The 10392-nt window shown below is 37.2% G+C and overlaps 1 long non-coding RNA gene across 1 annotated transcript in view; it reads right to left on the bottom strand.

Moving 5' to 3' along the window:
* Positions 1-4772: 4772 nt before the first annotated feature.
* The window catches only part of LOC141518276 (uncharacterized), a 79593-nt gene continuing 73973 nt past the window's right edge, over positions 4773-10392 (bottom strand). Inside the window, exon 5 of the long non-coding RNA XR_012477144.1 lies at positions 4773-4886. This is a non-coding gene — a long non-coding RNA (uncharacterized LOC141518276). The remainder of the gene's footprint in view (positions 4887-10392) is intronic.

Genomic DNA, 10392 nt, shown 5'->3' with positions numbered 1-10392 from the left:
TTGTCTTTATTGAAATCATTCTCCATGTAGTTTTCCTAGACCTCAGATGTAGTGTGAGACCATAGCCTGGTTCCAGCCTGGCAAGACATTGACCAGAATGATTGGATATGGCCTTAGATGACCTGGGAAGGACCAAAAGAGTAAGCATGAACCTAAAGTATATATATAGGTGTATATATATATATATATATATATATATATATATATATATATGTATGTATAACTGTAAGAAACACATATTACAAAGATACCTCATGCCCTTAGACTAGGGGCTTTAATTTTTTTTCTTTCTAGAGGGCCCTTGAGATGCTGTGGGATATGGTGTCAATAGTGAACAAATAATTCTAATGTTCAGTTGGGTTGCTTTTCATAGGAAATGGCATCTTCATAGGATGAGTAGTTCAGTTGAGCTTGTTCTAAAAGGGTATGATATTTCTGTTGGTATGGGTCAAGTGGGTCACTTGTTTACTAGGTTGGTTTCTCACAAGGCTAAGCCTTCTCACAAGGAAGAATTAGTTTCTTTCATGATATGGCCTCTCTGTTGGATGAGTTGGTTTACTGGCCTCTTTGGTCTTATTTCTCAACTGGCATCTACAATCTTTTTTACCTTCAGCTACTTTCGGGGTTTCGTGATAAGTACTGTGGTCTTTTCAGGTAGAAAACTGCAGAGCTCTTTCACAGAGGGCAATGCCCTTTAGCCTAGAATAGGCAGAAGCTTTTTCACTTTGATTCCATCAAAGATTGGTTCTGAGGTTGTGAATCTGAGCTTGTGTCACTTCCAGGCTGGATATGGAAGTCTAGCTGCTTCTATTAACAATTAATTCTTCTTCCATGTTGCCTTAGGGTGATCGGTTTCAAATCATTCAGCTTCACTATCCAAATCCCTTTGGGAATCTTATGTAAATGAGTGGCTAGGGAAAAAGGAATGAATGAAATTTGTACCCTGGAGGTAAGTTCATTGTCTTGTGGGCCTCTTCATATACAACTGAACTACTCAAGCATAAAACCCTTTCTCTAGCAGAGAATGCCTATTTTTGCATCTGAAGGCTTTCTCTTTACATTTCAATATTTTTGATTTTCAGAACTTTCAAGACCTTTTGCTTTTTTGGAAGTTTCACTACTGAGGTACTTTCTCTTACATTTAGTTTTGTGTAATCTTTTTTTTTCCTTTCTCTTTTAAAGGATGACTTTCTGGGAAGAGCCATACAGTGGCAAATATAGATGATGTAGAAAATAAAAGTTATAAATAATCTCTCCCCCCCCACAAAAAAAAAGGAAAAATGAAGTTTCAAAACAAGTCTAAGTGATAAGGAAAACCCAGAAATATAAGATTAAGCTAGGGTACAGTTTTCACTAATAATTTGCTATTTCCAATGGATGCTCTGATGAACCATTTTTCTGAAGGCAGATTAACTGGTCTTATTCTCTTTTGTTTCTAAAGGTATGATGATAGGATTTGGTTTTGAAGCCCCATACCTCAGTTTCCTTGCATGACAATATAGCTTTAGGATTAATGTGTACTTATTAAATAAAAATCTATGGAAGTATTTTTCTTTCTAGGGAAATTCAGGATATCATGAATTGAAGTTTTTGGATATATAATATTTCTTGATAATCACATAAAATTGTGATTCACAACATACCAGCTAGTAGTCTCTAATGAATCCTTAGGAATGCCTACTACAAAAATACATTTAATTACATAAATCTGATCACATCTATTTGATATTTTGGTTTTATGTATAAGGAACCATGGTGGTTGATAATACAACTGGTCTGCAACAATAATCTATTCAAGATTGGACTATTCTTGCTTGTCATTTAGGCAATCAGAATTCAAGACTTTGGAGTTAGCAGGTCCTTTCACCCCTGCTGAAAAGAGAGGAATTCACATTTTCAATATGGTGGATCTGAAATTCTAAAGAGGAATCATCATCAGGAAAGGATGTCCCTTTTTTCTTTCCCAATTCATTTTACAGATAAGGAAACTGAGGCAAGCATGGTTAAGTGACTCATCCAGGGTTACATAAACTGCTAGGTGTCTGAGGTCAAATTTGAACTCAGATCTTCCTGGCTCTAGGCCCAATGCTCTAAACACTTAACTATCCAGCTATTACATGGTCCATGGTCCCTTTAGAAGTTCACCTAAAATTGTTGGAGAGAAAGTGTGTGTGTGTGTGTGTGTGTGTGTGTGTGTGTGTGTGTGTGTGTGTGTGTATGGAGTGGGTAATAGGAAGAGCTTTAGGTCTGCTATTTTATCTACTTTGCTATTTAGTTGTCCTCATAGTATTTGCATAATAAGACTTTGTTGACTGATTAAAAGTACATAGAACTGTTTTTTAAACCAAGGCTGACTACAAATTCAGTTCTCAACATCGCATATTCTTATGCTTTTTTTTTGTTGTTGCAGAAGATCTTCATTTACACTGTTGTGATTTTATCATCTTTAACTATACATTTCTTATGCTATTGAGGGAGAACAGTTGTAAGACATGGTATTGGAAGTGGGAGGACAAGATTTTGGGATAAGCCATTTAGTATTTAATAAATGTTTAATCATCTGGAATGATTCTTCTTGTCATTTCTCCTTCATTTCAGAGAACACCAATGACATGGTGTCTTGATGTGCCCATGAACTGGATTTAAATGATGCAGTTGTTGCACAAAGTCATCAATCTTACTCTCTTTTTTAGAGTCATCAAAATCCAGTGCCTGGACAGAAGACAAAATGACCAGAGATAGCCCAGCACATAATGAATGACCTGGGCATTTTCCATGTCTGACTATCTCCTCAGTACTACTTCTGTCTTTGTGGCCTTAGAGATAAATGGCCCACTAGCCCATTCTACCTCAAGAAGTCTTACCATACTTGTGGTAGATACTTCTGGTTTTTTTCTTCATCATTTCATGTCTTTTCATGCCTTTCTAAGATCATTGGAGCTCATTATTTCTTATAGCACAGAAGTATTCCATCATAACCATTTACTATAATTTGTTAAATTATTCCCCAACTGATGGAAATCCCTGTAATCTCCACTTCTTTGCTAACACAAAGAGAGCTGCTATAAACAATCCATTCACATTCAAAGTTATAATTACTATTTGTGAATTTCCCTCCTTATTTTTACTCATTGTTTTCTTTCTCAGTTTCTCTTCTGATTTGAGGTTCTCTCAACTTGGTTTAGCCCTTCTACCTAGACATGTTATAACTTTTTGGACCTCATAGATGAGTGTTGGGTGAAGATGGACACCAAAGCAGAGATGAGGTATTAGTCACACACCAGAGGTATTAGTCCTCCCTGAATACTACATACACTGCTACCTGCAATGTTTGGAGAGTAGTGAGTCACATGCTCCTCTGGTAATGGAGTCTATATTCACCACATATAGATTCCAACTTGTGAAAAAAAGTAGAATATAGCAAAATATACTTCACACTAAAACTAAATTAAACAGATGTTAACCTTTCTCTGCTGATTAAAAAGGCATTTGGGGGATCTTCCAGAAAATATACCTCTAATAGAAAAATATATCTCTAGCACAAAACAGTAAGAGAAAAGTCAGCCAGCTAAGCATTTTAAGTTTTGTGAAGGGTCCGACTTTTTAATCTGAGGGTGGTAGTGAAAGGGAAATTCAAGACTTTTTCCTCTTGAGTCACATTTCCCAATAAGTGTCATGCCCCTCCTACTTATCACCACTATTGTGGCATATAAATTAAGCTTTCCACATACTTGATTTTGGCTTGTCCCTCAGATTACTGCCAGGACTGGCCAGACCCCAGGGGTTTATATCACACGCCTCCTCTTCTTCTAATCCTCTCCCTCTACTTAATCTCCAACAATTTTAGGTGAATTTATAAAGGCAGCTGGATAGCATAGTGTTTAGAATAGTGGACTTGGAGTCAGGAAAATCTGAGTTAAAATTTGACCTTAGACACCTAGTAGTTGTGTGACACTGGATAAGTCAAGAAACCATGTCTGCCTCAATTTCCTCATCTGTAAAATGAGTTGGAGAAGTAAATGGCCAAAACTCTAGTAGCTTTGTTAAGAAAGCCCAAATAGGGTGATGAAGAGTCAATCATGACTGAAACAATTGAACAATAGCAACGAAACTATATAGCCCAGGAGGTTGTGACCATTCTAAGACCTAAGAGTTAGTAAATCGCAGAAAAAGAATTTGAACCAGATGTTCTGCCTTCAGAACCAGTGATCCTTTCACTGTACCAAACTTCCTCCAATAAGTGGGTATTTAAAATTCATCATGTCCAAAAATGGAACTAATTCAATGGGGGGGGGGTACCCACCCCGCACATATTATCTCTGAAATTACCTTTTTTGTTAGCAATGCCAACAGTCTTCCAGTCATCAAAGTTTGTAACCATGAAGTTATACTTGACTCTTTCCTCCCCCCCCCCCCACATCCAATCAATTGTCAAGTCTATTTCTCCAATTTCACAATATCGTTCACATTTATTAGCTCAGGCTCCTACAGCTTTTACCCCAATTCAGATCCTGATCATTTCTCATTTGAACAATCACAAAAGCCTCTTAATTCCTTTGCTTTCATTCTGTTCAATCCCTCATCCATATAGCTGCAAAATGAATATCCAGTCTGGTCTGTATTGAAGGTATTGCCACATCTTTTCAGTTCACAGTAGGTTTCCCAAAGTAAAGTGTTGACAATGAATAGGAGCATGAAGTCCACAATATATACACCCTTATATAGTTTAAAGTCATATATTATAAGGTATCTAAAAAATCATTACCTTTTTGTATTCAGATTGTCCAAGGGTGTACTTTTAAATGTTTAACAATTGACTCTCCAAGGAGGACAGCCCTTTCAATTTAATCTTCATTATTAACATTTTCTCTTTCATTTTCTTAAATCTAGACAATGAAATAATCTCTGATTAGTAGTTTGCTGATTTCTGAAGCCAAAATGCTCACAATGAAAATTTGACAATTCATTCTTTAGAGTAGCTGACTCCAGCACACTCTTGAGTCTATCCTAGGGTTTCATGATACATCACCACCCTCCCTCTCTCTGCTCCCCACCCCAATTCCCCATGGAAGTAGTTGGGAAGGGCTCTCTTAAAATGTCTTTGACTTAAAATATATCTTTGAGCTAGGCCTTCTCCTTAATGAAACCTAGCCTTATCCTCTATACCCTTCTTCCTTCATTATTAAGTTTTTGGTCTTCTCATTCCTGTAGATCTTTCCTCTCTCCAACTTTTCAAATGATCTGGTACACTTTGCTTTTCTCAAACAAGACTCTCTGCCTTCCAGCTCCAAGAATTCTCTCCCTTGTCATTGCTGCTTTTCTGACTTCTTCAGGTCCCAGCTAAAATCTCACCTTTTACAAGAAGCCTGGTCCAATCCCCCTTAATTCTAGTCCTTTCCTATTGTTCACCATTTCCAATTTTTTCCTTTTTTATACATAATTATTTTCAAGTTGTCTCTCCTATTAGACCATGACCTTGCTGGATAGTCTTTTGCCCTTCTTTGCATCCCCACAGCTAAGCACAGTGCTTAAAGTTTTTTGATTAACTAGCCAGTCAGTCTTTTGCCTCTAGAATAAATTGAAAAATCCTTATTTTGGCATTTAAGACTTTTTACAGTCAATCTACTTTTTTAAAATCTTATTTCATACTACTCTTCTTCATACACCTACCCTTCCATTCAAACTGGCCTGCTAGTCATGACCCCACAAACTATTTCCCCCCTTTACATCTGTGAGCCTTCACTTCTGATAACAATTTTTTTCCCACCCTTATGCCTCCTTGCACCCCAAGTTTATTCCAAGCTCTGGTGCCATCTCTGAAAAGAAATCTTTCCTAATCTACCCAGTTGTCATTGCTTTGTTAGTTTGTATATATACTTTAATTATTTAGAACACCTGATATACCTACTTTCAAGTGACAAAGCACATGGTGCTGATTCTATTCTGGCTGAATCTACAAGGTGGGGGTCCATTGTTCATCCAAAAACTGACTGATATTTTCCACGTTATATGGCATGAAGATATTATCCCCCCCAAATTCAAGTATGTCTCCATCGTCCATCTCTATAAAGGTAAAGGGAATAGACTGTCCTGTGACAATCTTTTAGTCATTCCTGGTAAGATTCTTGCCAGAGTTCTTCTCAATAGGCTGATGACCTGGAAGATGGTCATCTCCCTGAGAGCTAGTGTAGCTTCAGAAAGTATAGAGGAATAGTGGATATGGTGTTTGCTGCTCCACAACTCCAGGAAAAATGTCAGGAACAGAACAGAGATCTGTATTCAACATTTGAAGATCTGTCTAAGGCCTTTGATGCCACCAGTCATGAGGGATTATGGAAAATTATGTCAAAATTTGGTTGTCTGGAGAAGTTCATCAGTATTGTACATCCATTTCATGACAACATGCATGCCTAGGTTCTGTATAGTGGATGATGCTTTTGAGATTTCCCAGTCACCAATGTAGTGAAACAAGGATATGTCCTTGCTCCCATACATTTTAGCATGATGTTTTCAGTCATATTATCAAATACCTTCACTGAGGATGAACATGGCCTCAAAAGTCAACTACTGCATTGATGGCAACTTCTTCAACCTGAAAAGGCTACAAGCCAAGACCAAAGTGAAGGGATTGTTGGTGCATGATCTGTTTGCAGATGATTTGTTCACTCAATGCACTCTGAAGCTGAGATGCAACAGAGTATGGTTAGAATCTTTAATGCTGTTGCTAATTTTGATCTAACAATTAACACCAAGAAAACATAGGTGCTCCATCATTCTGCACTATACCATCCTTATGTGAAACCATCAATTACAGTAAATGGAGAAGTTTTGAGTATTGTGGACAAGATCACTTATCTTGGCAGTGTTCTTTGAAAGGAGGTGCACATTGTCAATGAGGCTGACACTTGCATTTCTAGAGCTAGCTCAGTATGTGGGAGACCGAAGAAGTATGTGGGAGAGAAGAGATCTAAGATTGACTACTAGATTGCAGATATGCAAGCCGTTTTGTTGACTTCATTGCTATATGCCTGTGAAACCTGGACAGTACAGTCTACAAGCATTATGTCAGGAAACTAAATCACTTCCATTTAAGTTGTCTTAGGAAGATTCTGAAGATCACCTGGCAGGAGAAGATCCCAGACACTGAGTACAATAGAGTACTACTACAATGGGCTGGACACATTGTTAGAATACCAGATGTATACTTGCCAAAAAAAACCCTATTTTTATGGAGAACTCATATAGGGCAAGTGCTCACAAAGGGGTCAGAAGAAATGATACTGAGACTTTGGAATTCCATTGCTGACAAATTTCTCTCTTTTATTTTTCAGCTTAGGACCTGGTCAAGAGAATCTGCTCCACATACTCAGTATGGCTCTGTTGAATTCTATCCCCCACAGACCATTCTGAGGTTATAACTGTGGGGTTTTATGGCAATACAGTGAGGTTAGGGTCCTGCCTCTATCTAAATATTCCACATTTAATAAGCCTTATAGTTTACTTTTAAATCACCAATCAGTTCTTTTCCAGTCCTCCATATTTGGAAATTTTTCTCATGTTTATTATTTTGATATTTAATCAATGTATGAATTTGTTGCTTTTGTAAGTATATTCTAATAAATTTCAGAAGAAATTGTTAAAGTTTGAGTTTGTCAAGAAAAGTACTTAATTAATTACTACACATTTTATCATAGCTACCCCCCCTTCTCTCACATCCACATGCACCCATTCACACACATATATATTTTGTGCTTTTTTTTTTAAAGAAAGGATTTAACAGCCATAAGGCACTTTTTAAAATAACATTCACATCTGTGCCGACCACCTGTATGCCAAAATTCAGCTTGATGTTAATTAAAACAGGCACGTTATAAACCTCAGGAAATGGCAGCTGACCCTTAACTATGAATGTAATGCTATAATAATACATAGTAAAAATAAGATATGTGAAGGTTGTTGCCCAAAGCATTCATGCATTGAAATTCTCACCACTGTGCCTCTCTTTGACTCTGGCTAGATTGACATGCAGAACTGACCTGACCAAATGATTCACTTAGTTGAATTCTTGTGGCTTGTGAAGACTATATACTCTATAGGATTGGGGAGATTTTTCAAAGTGGACCAAACCTGTTGTTTCTTTTGGTTGGCCTGATTCTACTGTGGTTCCTGTAGATCCAATCTTAGAAGTCCTACATGCTATCCAGTTGTTCTCTTTCAAAGCTGTATTCAGAATCATTTATCTGATATTCCTAAACTCTTCTGTCTTGATTCCATCATATGCCCTATCAGCTTCCTCCTTTATACTGTTCCCTTTTCCATCAATGGTTCTTTTTCAGTCTCAGGGTGTACTGTCTTGTGATCTTTCTTGGTGTTCCAGTAATTGGGAACTCTACTCTCACATTCATTTTTCTGGATTTTTTTTTCTTTTTTTGACTTTTCTCCCTCTCTGAGTTTTTGAATTATCTAGTACTCCCTCTCAACTTAAATCCTTGTTTTGTGACTTGGTTCATCAATAAAGTGATAAACCTTGTGGTTTCTGGGAATCAGAATGCTATGGTAAAATAGCAAGTCTGATTTAAGAGTCAGAAAGACCAGAGTTCAAATTCTGCCTCCTTCCCCTGATACTTATTAGATACTTATTAGTTGTTTCCCCCCCAGGCAAGCTGATTAACTATAGAGTGCCTCTGGCAAATCTCTTTGATTTATCTTCTAAATTATAGATTGATTGTAATCTGTGCCCCAATTTACTGAAATCATAGGCCCTCAAGGTATTACTGGTAACAATTGGTACAGAAAGTGAGAGGAAAGAAACATAATTGTATTGTAATTGGTTATTAAGAGTTCATGAAAACTGGCAGTCAAAGAGAATAAATGTGAAATATTAAAAACAACAGCAACAATACCAACTCCATTTTACAGATTATAAAGTATGCTATTCTCAATGATCCTGCGAAGCAGGATTTTAGCCCCCATTTTATGACTTTGGAGACTGAGGCTCCAAGAAATGAGGTGATTTGCCCACAGATTGAAAGTTAGTGAGCGGCAGTTGGGATTTGAGCCCATGTCTTTTGACACCAAGTCAAGGTCTCTTTGAGCAGCTAGGTGGTACTATAATGCACAAAGTTCTGGGTCTGGAGTCACGAGGTCTCTGAGTTCATTTATCCTCAGACACTTACTAGCTGTGTGACTGTAGGTAAGTCACTTAACCATATTTACCTCAGTTTCCTCATCCATAAAATAAGCTAGAGGAGGAAATGGCCAACCACCACAGTGCCAAGAAAATGCCAAATGGGGTGATGAAGACTCAGACATGACTAAAAACAACTGAACAACTAGGCCTTTTGTAGTCTCAATTTTTGTCAGACCCAACTAGGCCCTTTCTATTCTCAATTTTTGTCATCCCCTCTCAGATATAAGATTATAGCATTTAAATGGCTCATTTCAACCCCAGAAAGATAAAACAGGAACACATATTAAGCTATGGTTTTATATAAAATTTCTGAATTCATATCCAATGGGACATTTTAAAAATCTGGACTACCTTCTAAATTTTTTTTTTGAGAGCATCTCCAAAAAGGCACCATAACCATTGCACATAGATGTGCATTTTCCACTGAGTCCCTTATTTCAAGTATCTCTCCATTGCCACATGAGTTAACTAAAAGGCAATATAAGAAAAATGCTTTGCTTAACAACCAATAATGTAGGATGGGGGGAAAATGAGGTTGTGATTTGTAACAACTTTGATATTAAATGGTGAAAATGGAAGGTAAATAAAGCTGTCTGTAGGGTGTTAGGTAAATAAGCTCTGAAAAGGGACTTGTGAATCTTAAGTCATAAAGAAGCATGTTGGCAAGTGGGTGGAAGAGATCACTTAGCTGATGTTTTCTGTTTTAACATCTCTGACTTCCCAATTTCTCAGACAGAAGGTTACAGTGTATCCTGATGCATAGCGAAGAAGATAATTATATAGTAACTGCTTGCACTCAATGTAAATTAATCAAATGTAAATTAAATAAACTGTAAATAGAACATGCTCCTGAGCTGATACTTGCAAGTGAATCACCTCCATTAAAGAGTCATTTTTGCAAAATTACATCTAATCACAGTGTTTTAAGGCAGTGTTTGGCAAAACATCTCTAAATCTGTCAACAAAGCCAGCTATTATTTCTTTGTTGTTGGAGCTTAGAGGATGAACTCCATTTGCTGGGATGCTCTAGTTGCTGTCTCACCTGACGGCAGGGGATAGAGTTAGCCAGCTCCAGTTTCCTTCAATCCTCTGATTCTGTGAGCCTGTGAATATTTCTTCTAATGATAAAATTCAATCAAGTTCAATCAACAACTTTTTATGAACTTCTATTATGGCACGGTGCTAAGAAAAACAAAATTAAA

The sequence above is a fragment of the Macrotis lagotis genome, chromosome 1 (assembly GCF_037893015.1).
Source record: "Macrotis lagotis isolate mMagLag1 chromosome 1, bilby.v1.9.chrom.fasta, whole genome shotgun sequence".
NCBI lineage: Eukaryota > Metazoa > Chordata > Mammalia > Peramelemorphia > Peramelidae > Macrotis > Macrotis lagotis.
Note: the sequence above shows the minus strand (reverse complement) of the source record. Positions and strands in the feature narration are given on the sequence as shown.